The sequence below is a fragment of the Castor canadensis genome, chromosome 12 (genome assembly GCF_047511655.1).
Source record: "Castor canadensis chromosome 12, mCasCan1.hap1v2, whole genome shotgun sequence".
In the NCBI taxonomy this organism is placed as follows: domain Eukaryota; kingdom Metazoa; phylum Chordata; class Mammalia; order Rodentia; family Castoridae; genus Castor; species Castor canadensis.
In genome coordinates this window covers 29803266-29814056 of record NC_133397.1, presented here as the reverse complement: position 1 = coordinate 29814056, position 10791 = coordinate 29803266, and the positions used below count along the sequence as shown (strand labels likewise).

Sequence of the window (10791 nt, the reverse complement as noted above, 5' to 3'; positions counted from 1 at the left end):
GCTGTTTCCATAACTTGGCTATTGTGAATAGTGCCGCAATAAACATGGATGTGCAGGTGCCTCTGGAGTAACAGTCTTTTGGGTATATCCCCAAGAGTGGTATTGCTGGATCAAATGGTTGATCGATGTCCAGCTTTTTAAGTAGCCTCCACATTGTTTTCCAGAGTGGTTGTACTATTCTATATTCCCACCAACAGTGTAAGAGGGTTCCTTTTTCCCCGCATCCTCGCCAACACCTGTTGTTGGTGGTGTTGCTGATGATGGCTATTCTAACAGGGGTGAGGTGGAATCTTAGCGTGGTTTTAATTGGCTTGCATCCTAGTTGATCTTCATCTTTCTCTGTAATTCTAGACTTCCCTTAAAGAACTGGTTAATTATTTAACCATCTTTATCTTAGAATGAAGTTGAAGCACCTAACTCAGAGAGTTCTCAGAGAGTTCACCTACATCTCATCTATGTAGATGTTTGTTTAAAGGAAGTAACTGTGTGTTAGGTGTTTGGAATTCAAACTGTCAGGAACTAATACAGGGCTACCATAACAATTTACCAACATTCCGATGGCTAAAACAGTAGAAATATATTCATAACTGGCAATTCTGGAAGCTACAAGTCTAAAATCAAAGTGCTAGCATGGCTACCACCCTGCAGCAGAAGCATTTCTTTGCTCTTCCAGATTTTTGTATGTCCAAGGAATCCTTCATGCCCCTAGCCTTAGGGCTACATGACTCCAAACTCTGCTTCAGTCTTCATATGGCTTTTTCCTCTCTGTCTCTATCTTCACGTTTTATAAGAACAGTATTTATTGGCTTTTGGTAGCACCCTGATAATCCAAAATAACATAACTTTGCAAAATCCATAACTAATCTGAAAAGGCCATTTTTCGGATAAGAACACATTCACAGATCATAAATGAACATATCTTTGGAAAGTTCACCATTCCACATCATATACTAATTCTCTCAAGACAAAAGAAATAGGTTAAGGTTTCTCTTTTTCTAACAGGAAAAACATATTTTTTTTTGATTTGGTGGCAGATATTCTAGTTATATGATTTACAGGTGAGTGGTTGACAGTTTATATAAGAACTTTGCTTCATCTCATTCTTCTCAACCTTGCTTCTTAAGTATGTTTTTGGATGCACCTGACATCCTTGACCATGAAGCTTCGCATGTGATCTCTTGTGTAGGTCAGTATTTTTGTCATGCATGCTGTCAAGTGCATTTCATATCTGTGGCTTCTAGTCAGCATTTGTGTTACTCCCTCAACTCTCTCACCAGATTTCCCAACCTGAGGCTTCTCCCGTTCTTTCATTGATAAAGAATTATACTTTGGAAAAAAAATATTAACTATCATCCATACAGAATCTCAGAAAAGAGTTAAAAATGCTTAGTCTGTTCATGATACATCAAATTTCTTATTGTCCATGTCCTTCCTCATAAAATATCAATTAAAAGCCACTTCAGATTATTAGATGTATATGTGTACCATAAGTATTCCCTTATGTTATTTGAAGATTAAATGTTATAGTGAATCTAGAATACTATCTATCTGGTAGGAAATATTTAATAAATTTTAACTGTTGTAGAAAATGAGTGTTCAAACACTTCAAGAATTAGTAAATAATTTAAAATTTTATAAGAGAACATATAATCACTTAGACTTCTTAATAGATATTTTCTTTCATTTATAAATTTAGAAATTAATTTTCAGAGACTATTTGCCACCAAAAACACTAACTAAAGTGCAAGAATTCCTATTTTTTAATCCCAACAATGTATTATGATTTCCTGGGACTTGTCAAAGTAGCATTTGTTGTTTCCCATCCCCCAATTTTGACGTGAATATGCATAAATACACGAATATAATTTGTGTCATTCTCTTCTTAAAATTTTTTCATGAATTAATCAGTTCAAAGGAAAAGTGTGCAGATCACACCACTTGATGCTTAAAAATTCATAACTACAAGCTGGCTTTTCAAAGACAGCCATAATTTAGTGTTATGCTTGAATAAATTACATAGCATTCAAGAAATGTTGTTTATCATTTTAAAAAATTAGGCAACTTATTTCTCCCTCAGGAGAGAAAAAGTTGATTTTCTGTTTGCTGAAGTAAAAGTGCAAATTTGTAATTTTCTCACTCTTTGCTAGACAAGAATTAACTTTAATTTTCAGTACATTTTAGTCATGCCAGCTCAAGGAGAGTAATTATTGTCTTATATTAACCTGGAGTTTTGAAGTATAAGAACGTTGACAGATGGAATATGTTTAGCTTTATTCTGTGTTCCTCATTATTACCCCTGGGCATGACACAGAGTAAGCATTCAATATATATATAGTGTTATAAACAATTTACTGTTATTTACTAGCCAACTTTGAGTCAAGTGAGTAGGAAAGTACATCTGAATTAAAACAATAAAAGTAATGTCATATGTATATAAAAATTGTATCTAAGACTCTAGACTATATGTGTATGATCATGTTGGTTTTGAAATGAGGGTAGCAGATATTTTCCCTCATATATTTTTAATTTCAAAGTAACAATTGTTTGAGTGCACTTTATATGTGTATGTGTTGAATACATATTACATTATCCTCATAGTGCATAATGACATGTAAGAGAATAAAAGTCCTCTTTTTTTCTACTGAATTAGACTGCTTCTTCATTAGATTTATGCCAGCCTTCTCATGAGATGCTTAAGAATTCAACACTGTGGTTAAATGGAGCACAATGATCTCATTAAATGAATTATATAATATATAAATACATTTACATATGAATATTTAATGACATGAGATTTAAGATTTGTCCAATCATAATTTTTACCAATTACTTGATAGCATATTACATTGGCAAGTTTGTTAAAAGAATAAAAATAAAACACAATATATCCTGAAATGTTAATGGTGGCTACCTTTTGCAGGTACTGTGTTTGCATATGAAATATTTTTTTACATTTTATTATATCCTTTTTTGTGTGTGTGGTGGCATGGAGTTTGAACTCCGGGCCTTGCTTGGCAAGCACTCTACCACTTGCCAGCCTTTCTTGTGTTGAGTATTTTTTCATATAGGGTCCTGCGAACTATTTGCCTGGGCTGGCCTCAAACCATGACCCTCCTGATCTCTGCCTTCTGAGTAGCTATGATTATAGGCGTGAGCCACCAATGCCTCACTGTATATTAATCTTAAATTAAGTAAAATGAACAAATACTATTCAAACAACTAATTCTAAACTTAAAAACTGACTTAGTGTAGTTAGATCAATATAATTTGATTGTTAAACTAGTAAGAGTCATTAGCATTACTTTGGAAAAACACATCTTGACTTCATGTTTCAGTACTGTCTTTTTGTTGCTGAGTAGTATTAGTTGTATGGAAATACTATTATTATTTGTCTATCCTTATATTGGTTGGTGAATATTTGTGTTGTTCCCACAATTTGGGCCATCATGAACAAATGCCATAAGCATTCATGCACCAGACATTTTGTGAACATATGTTTCTATTTTTTCTGGGTAAATCCATAGGATATAATGGTAGTAGATTTTTATGAAGCCATCATTCTAAAGTACTTGTACACTTTCATACGTGCAACCAGCTGTCTGTGACAGCATTCTCACAAGCACTCAGTGTAGTCAGTCTTTCAGTACTATCCATACTGGTGATAAGGTTTTTTATTGTGGTTTTATCTGAATTTTTCTAATTATCAGTAATGGCCTATATATTTTACTTTGCATGTTTTCTGTTTATTTATTTCCTTTGATTAAGGATCTGTCTGAGGTCTGCATTATTATCTAACTGAAAAGACTTTTTATGTATTCTGAATGAATGTCTTCTCCCACATAGATGCTGTACAAATATTCTTCTAGAGTGTGGATGACCTTTTTAAATTCTGATACTCTAGAAGATTTTCATTTATAAATTCAACTGAATATATTCAAATTAACTCTTCTTGAGATTGGTTTTGTTGTTTACATGTATCGAGAATTTATAATCCTCATCTAAGTTGTAGAATTTATTGGAATAAAATGGTTCGTTCCTTTTTATCCTGTTAATATCAATAGAATCTGCTTTTATTTTCTCTTTCATTCTTGATATTGGTGACTATTACTTCTATCTTTTACTGGAGTTTGAACTTAGGATCTCAAGCTTGCTAGACAAGTGCTCGGCATTCGAGTCACTCCCCCAGCCCTCTATCTTACTTTTAATCGGAACACGTCCTAATGTATTTTCATGAATGTTTAAGTGCACTTAAACAAATGAATATTTTGGTTTTATTGGATAAAATGTTCCAAAATATACCTTAGATATTTTTTATTTTTTATTTTTCAAAATGTCACGCTATAAACCATTCTTAGCGCTCACTGGCTTCTGAACACCCAGAGTGGAAATGCCACTTGCTCTTTGCCCTGATGTTACAGGTGCAGTAGAGTGGCCACACCTGTGGTGTTGGGAGGTCCAGGCCTGCATCGCAGGGCATCTAGACCTAGTTTATAATGGTGAGTCTTCTCTCTTGCTCATGACTTGTGTTTACTTGTTCTATCACATATTTTGATAGGCATGTTGAAATATTGAGCTGTCTGTACAGATTTAGCTATTTCTTCAGGCTTTCTTCTATTTATGTTAAAGGTAAAGATTAGGTACAAGAACATTTAGGATTGTTTATCTCCTTAAGTAACAAATTCATTATTACTAAGAATGAGTCCATTTTCCTTTATAAAAGGAAAACCAAGCCTGCCAAAATACTACAATGTACACCACAAGTATATATGATCATTTGTCAATTAAAATCAGAAGGAAGGAAGGAGAAAAGGGAAGAAGAAAGGAAGGAAAGAAAGAAAAAAGGAAGGAAGGAAGGAAAAAACTAAAATTGGATAAGACAAATAAAGACTAATGAAATAGCAAGTTGCATGCCAGTTCCTCATGCCTGTAATCGTAGCTATTTGGGAGGCTAAGATTAGTAATAACAAGGTTAGAGACCAGCTGGGCAAAAGAGTTTTTGAGACGCCATTTCAATGGACAAAAGCTAGGCATTGTGGTATGCACCTTTCATCCTACTGATGGTGGAAAGCTTAAAAATAAGAGGGTCACAGTCTTGGCTAGCCTGGGTGAAATGAAGGATCCTGTCACCAAATAATCATGCCAAATGGGCTAGAGGCAAGGCTCAAGAAGTACAGAACCTACCTTTCAAATGCAAAGCCATGAGTTCAAATTCTATTATCACAAAAAGATTAATGAAATAAATGATAAATATGGTTAAGCTGCAAACATAACTTCTTTGAGAAACTATAATCTTAGTGGTTCAAACCACATTGGTAGGCTGGTATAGAATGGTTTGAGGACGGCTGATACCTTGTGTTACTAACAGGGAATTTTATAAACGACATGATCTCCCTATTCAAGGTAGGTATTTGTGATTACTAAATAATCCCAGCAGTAAGATTAAGAAAGAGAAAGAGGAGGAGAAGAGACAGCATAGAAAGTATAATTGAGATTAAGAATAAGAAGGTGAGCATTTGTGAAGATAAAATGTTTTAAGACTCAAGTCTGAAATATATTTTCATTATTTCATACAATTTTTGCCTTCCCATTCACAAAATGTCACTCAAAGACAAGAACTAGAATTGAATAAAAGCTTCATCCACTTTGAAGAAAATCCAACTGAGTTACAGCTTCAAATTCAAGCTTCATCAAGCAATTACGTAAAATCTAATTTAGTACTGCAAATCGTGTTTCCAACCTTTGAAGTCTCTGTTTTATTTTCACCCATTTATGTATGCTACAAATCTACTTGTTACTGAAGAAAATCCTTGAAGCACAGGAGAGAAATTAACCAGGATTCTTTTCAAAATTTAAATCTCAGTTTTCTTACCAGAAAATGTAGAGGTAAATATCTTGTTTTGCTTTTAAGACTTCTAAAAATAATACAAATTTCAGATGTCTTCATGGAATCTCATTGGATTATTTTTAGAGAGCCTTTTTTTGTTTTTTTTCTCTTGTATCATCTTATGATGCAAAAACCACAAATTAAAACTTCAATCAGTTTGTTGATATGCATATTTATAAAGCAAATACTCTCACAATACACTCTGGTAATTTATCCTTCAAACTCTATGAATTCACCCTAATGTCATATTAATATTTATGATTATTTTTATGGCTCTAATTCCAATTCAGAAAATATTTTCTTGAAATTTGATTTCTAAAATCATCCTTTTATATTTACATTTTAGTGCATAGACTTTCAAATAGTAAAACATAAAAATTTGATAATGTAAGTTTTAACGAGAAATTGAATGTATTATAATGATTATGTGAATTTTACTCTGTATATTCAGTTCAGACTTGTGTTAATGTTCTCACCCATTTATCTAATGTTTGATTGTATGATAAAAGTTTCCTGTTTTAGTGTAGCAATTCTAAATTATACATATAGTTGTAAATTCAACAACAATCATTTGTGGGGTAATTATAATCATTTTACAAAATGCAATAACTTTGTACTACATTATGTAAAAATTAAAAATGCTCATTTGTAAAATTTGTTATGGTTTGTGATCATAACAAAAGTTTGCGACATGGATGTGTCATTATTTTAAATAGCTAAAATTATTCCACTTATAACTCTCATCTATGTTCATTAGGAAACATCTTTATCATAGAAAATGTTCAGAAATAATCTGTTTAAATTGCTGATCAGGTAATATATTTTCAAACACTTGAATCTTACTACTGTTATTTTAATCAACCCTAGCAAATTTCTTTCTTAGGTACAACATTTCACACATTGCTATTTTCATAATGTAAGGAGTACAATGCTAAGAGCAGGGTTATTGATTTCTTAGATGGCTTCCCCATTATTGTAGCAAATTTTTTCTCATTAACCATTTCCTTTTTCATCATTTAAGCAAATTGTTATTCTGGTGTATCTTTTATGCTACATAAAACTAATACTGCAAATTTCTCATCAAGACTAACCAGATTACCTCCATAATTAGTGATTTTAATCCAATGGAAGACTAAATTAAATAAGCAAGTGCTACAACTATAAGCTAGAAAAAAGATACTTTTCTCCTTTTACTTAATACAGCTTAATACATTGCTATTTAGAAAAAATTCACTTAACACCAGTCTTTGGACATTGTAGATGTTCAATAACCATTAATTTGCCTATCTTCTGGAAAAAATAAAATCACAGCAATAGTGTAGATTTAATAACCAAATTTAATTATTTTTGTAGGATTTCATGTAAAATTTTTGAACACATTACATTATACATGTAAATTTACATGAAGTTAATTTTTATACACAAATTCTTGTTTGATTTACTGGGTCACTTAAAATCATATAACCAATAATCTTGCTGTTACGATATAATGTGTATTTCCAGATGCATCTCATCAGTGTACAAAAGGAAGTATTTGCTTTAGGTCTCAATCTATCATTTAATGTATTATTTAATGTATGTGGAAATAAATGTAATTATAAGGAACATTCTAAGGCTTACTGCATATTTTTAGTGAAATAAAGCAGTTGATATTCCAGAATACAAGGACAAATTTCAGACGTGACACACATAAACTAAAGAGAAAGAATGAGGAGACAAAGTGGAGGAAGAGATCTGTGTGTGTGTGTTTGTGTTTGTGTGTGTGTGTTTGAGAGAAATTATAAGACAACAAACATAGTACTGCACGATTACTAAATTTTGTATTAAGCATTCAAATAATGGGGTAATCATAAATTGAACCAACTAAAAAAGACAATGAAAGGGGTTGAACTTAATATGGGCCTTGAAAAAAAGTATACAAAAGGTATTAATCAGTTCATGAATGGAAACTGGAACCTTCTTTAGACTAAAGGGTAAGGAAACCCAGCACAGAAAAGACTATGTGCACACTCCTAGAACAGAATGAGGAGGAAGCAAGAGTAGCAGGTATTCCACAGCAGATTCAGTTGGAAACCATGGTAAAATGAACGGATTCCACTGTGATTCTGGACCATAAATAAATGATTTGAAACACTAGTGATGAAAAATAGACTTTTATTTCCCCAAAGGTCATAGAAAAAAATTAGGAAAAGGAAATCAATTTTTTCTCTTTTCACTGACTAAAGTACACTGGGATAACATGAATAAAATGGTTTTCAATTGAAATGGGTTTAAGATTTTATAAATTACAATTTTGGGGATTTGGGGAAAGTATTATTTATCATATTTAAATAGTTTTCTTTCATTGCTTTTAGAAATTGCTGATGATTTTTTATCAAATTTCTTATTGCATCCAGTGATTTGTACCTTAAATAACAATTATGTTGCTTTTTCTGAATTTTAACCTTCCTTAAATTTTCCTAATAAATTATGTTTCATAACTTTGATAAACTATTGTTACATTTTCTTTATTGATATTTTATTTATAAAACTTGTACCTGTAATGTCAATAACCTATTTTAAAAAGGTTCACACAGATCTTGTATAAATTATCCTGAAAAATCAATCAGAATATAAATTTTTATATATAAATAAATACACTTTAAATATCAGAGGTTATACTTAAATAGTAAGATTGTGTTAAATAAGGTTTTATAAGGTTATATTTCTTGTTTTTGCTTAATCTTTAATCATCTAGAGCTGTTTTGTATCATACTTGCTCTGGGGAATATTGAATTTCATAGTTTCTTCTCTGAATCTGAGATAGTTGTAGTTTTAAACTGCAGTTTGTTAAATGAATTATATTGACTATTTTTCAAATATTAAATAAACTTTGCAATATTAAGGTAAACTCTAACTTTTCATGATTTGTTAGGTATTCTATATATTAATGGGTATATTTTTTCCTTTGGTAAATAATTTTGCACTTATGATTAAGAGACAGGTAGTATTTTAGTGTTTATAATTTACTATCATTATTTTGGGATAAGATAATTCTAAAGTAATTTTGTTGTTTTCAAATAAGTAAGATAATTTGAATGCTCAACTTTAATATTTTTGTTTGGGAATGTCAGAGCAACTTTTAATGTAACCATAATTTAGTCTCACTACTATTATAATAATCTTCTAGTAACACAATCCGATCCCCTATATATTCTGAAGATTTACCTCTACTTAATGAGAGCACAAACCAGGCTTTTTTATGTGACTTTGGGAAATATTTCAATCTATTCTCTTATGGTGGCTCTTTCTCTAGCCTTGATTTGCTTCATCTTTTTCATATGCATACCAATGCTCAGTCAAAGACACAGGAAGTTCTCTCTGGAAGATGACAATTTGATAAGACCTTGAGATATTGGTAGGATTTTAAAAGAGAGAGACAGTGCAAAGATCATACCTTAGAGAGATAGTAGCCTGAGCACAGCCATAGATTTGTGAGATGCAGTGGTGTATGTGTGTGTGTGGGTACATGTGTAGATAAATATTCAAGCCTGGCTGAAGCAAAAAGTTCATAAAGGAAGGATGAGACTCAGTTACATTAGGAAAAATCAGATAGATAATGACTTGAGTTTTGATCTTGGAGTTTACGAATTTTCTCCAGTTGACATTTAAAAACTAGGAATATTTGATGGGAGCTAAGCTTTGATTATTTATCTTTAACATTTCAGTTTGTCAGCAATGGTTGGATAGTGGTTGAGATTATTGTAATAGAAAAAAATATGGTGGTCTTTTGCAATTTTGCAAAATTCACAGAAAATGACATTATAATGCATTATATAAATTTCATTCAAGTAACAAGTTTTAGTGTGAGGAAAAAATTTGCTCTATTTTACAAGACTTATTTCCCAACACCAATTTAAAAAGTGATCTACTTCTTGTTTTTATTAAGATGGAAATCCAGAAAGTGAAGTATAGTGCTAGGTACAAGTACAGTATTAATGTTTTCAATTTGTGTCCTACAACAAAATAAAAAGTAGCATCTAAAAATGCTATGTTTAGTACTTTTGCTTGATAAATACATATTTTAAACCAGATATGGGGATTATTTTTATTCACCAATAAATTGTTACTACCTCATACCAAGGTTTGATACAAGTTACTGATATCAGATCAATTTCCATATCATAAACTTTACTATTCTGGGTGCATGGCTTGTGACTTTATGACAGTCATCAAATTAGTATCCATAAGTGCTGATGGCTACATTCTTCCCTTGGTCTCTTTGACAAAGGGCATCGGCTGCAGTCTATAAACTTAATTATATAAAAATAAAATCTGTGTTTTAAAAAAAGGACAACATAGTAATTGATTTGATTGTAATCCATTAATTCACTTTTCATGATTCCATTTCTCTTTAATTTAATCAATCCCAGCACTTTTCTGATAACAACTGTAATCATTTCTTCCATAAAAAGCAAAAGGTTTGGGCTTTCTAGTTGGACTAAAAGGGGGTTGAAGAACTGAAGAACTGAAAACCATAGTAATGAAAACAAGGCTGTAAAAGTGAGAGCAGTGACATAATTGATTGTAACCATGGTGTCTTCAGCACTGTAATTATGCTGAATGTACTGAACCTCTAGTTTCTAGTAATTGTTCAATATCTTACAGAGCCTCAGCCCCAAAAGAAAGATTTTAAGTACAATGAATTCATGTCCTCAATTACAGTAAAATAAATACATGTATGTATATCCTGCTATTCCAACAGTATTATAAAAACAATATCCTTTATGTATTGAATTATCTTGGAACCTTCATAATCACTTGGCCACACATTTATTGATTGAGTTTGCATTCTTAATTCTATTTCAGTAATCTATATGCCTGTCTCTCCACCATAACCTTAATGTTTTGACTCCTGAAGAATAACA

The 10791-nt window shown here is 31.6% G+C and overlaps 1 non-coding gene across 1 annotated transcript; it reads right to left on the bottom strand.

The window, feature by feature from the left end:
• Positions 1-4328: 4328 nt before the first annotated feature.
• LOC141415281 (small nucleolar RNA SNORA43) lies at positions 4329-4465 on the bottom strand. Its single transcript, XR_012440266.1, has one exon. It is a non-coding gene; the product is annotated as a small nucleolar RNA SNORA43 (small nucleolar RNA).
• Positions 4466-10791: the final 6326 nt, after the last annotated feature.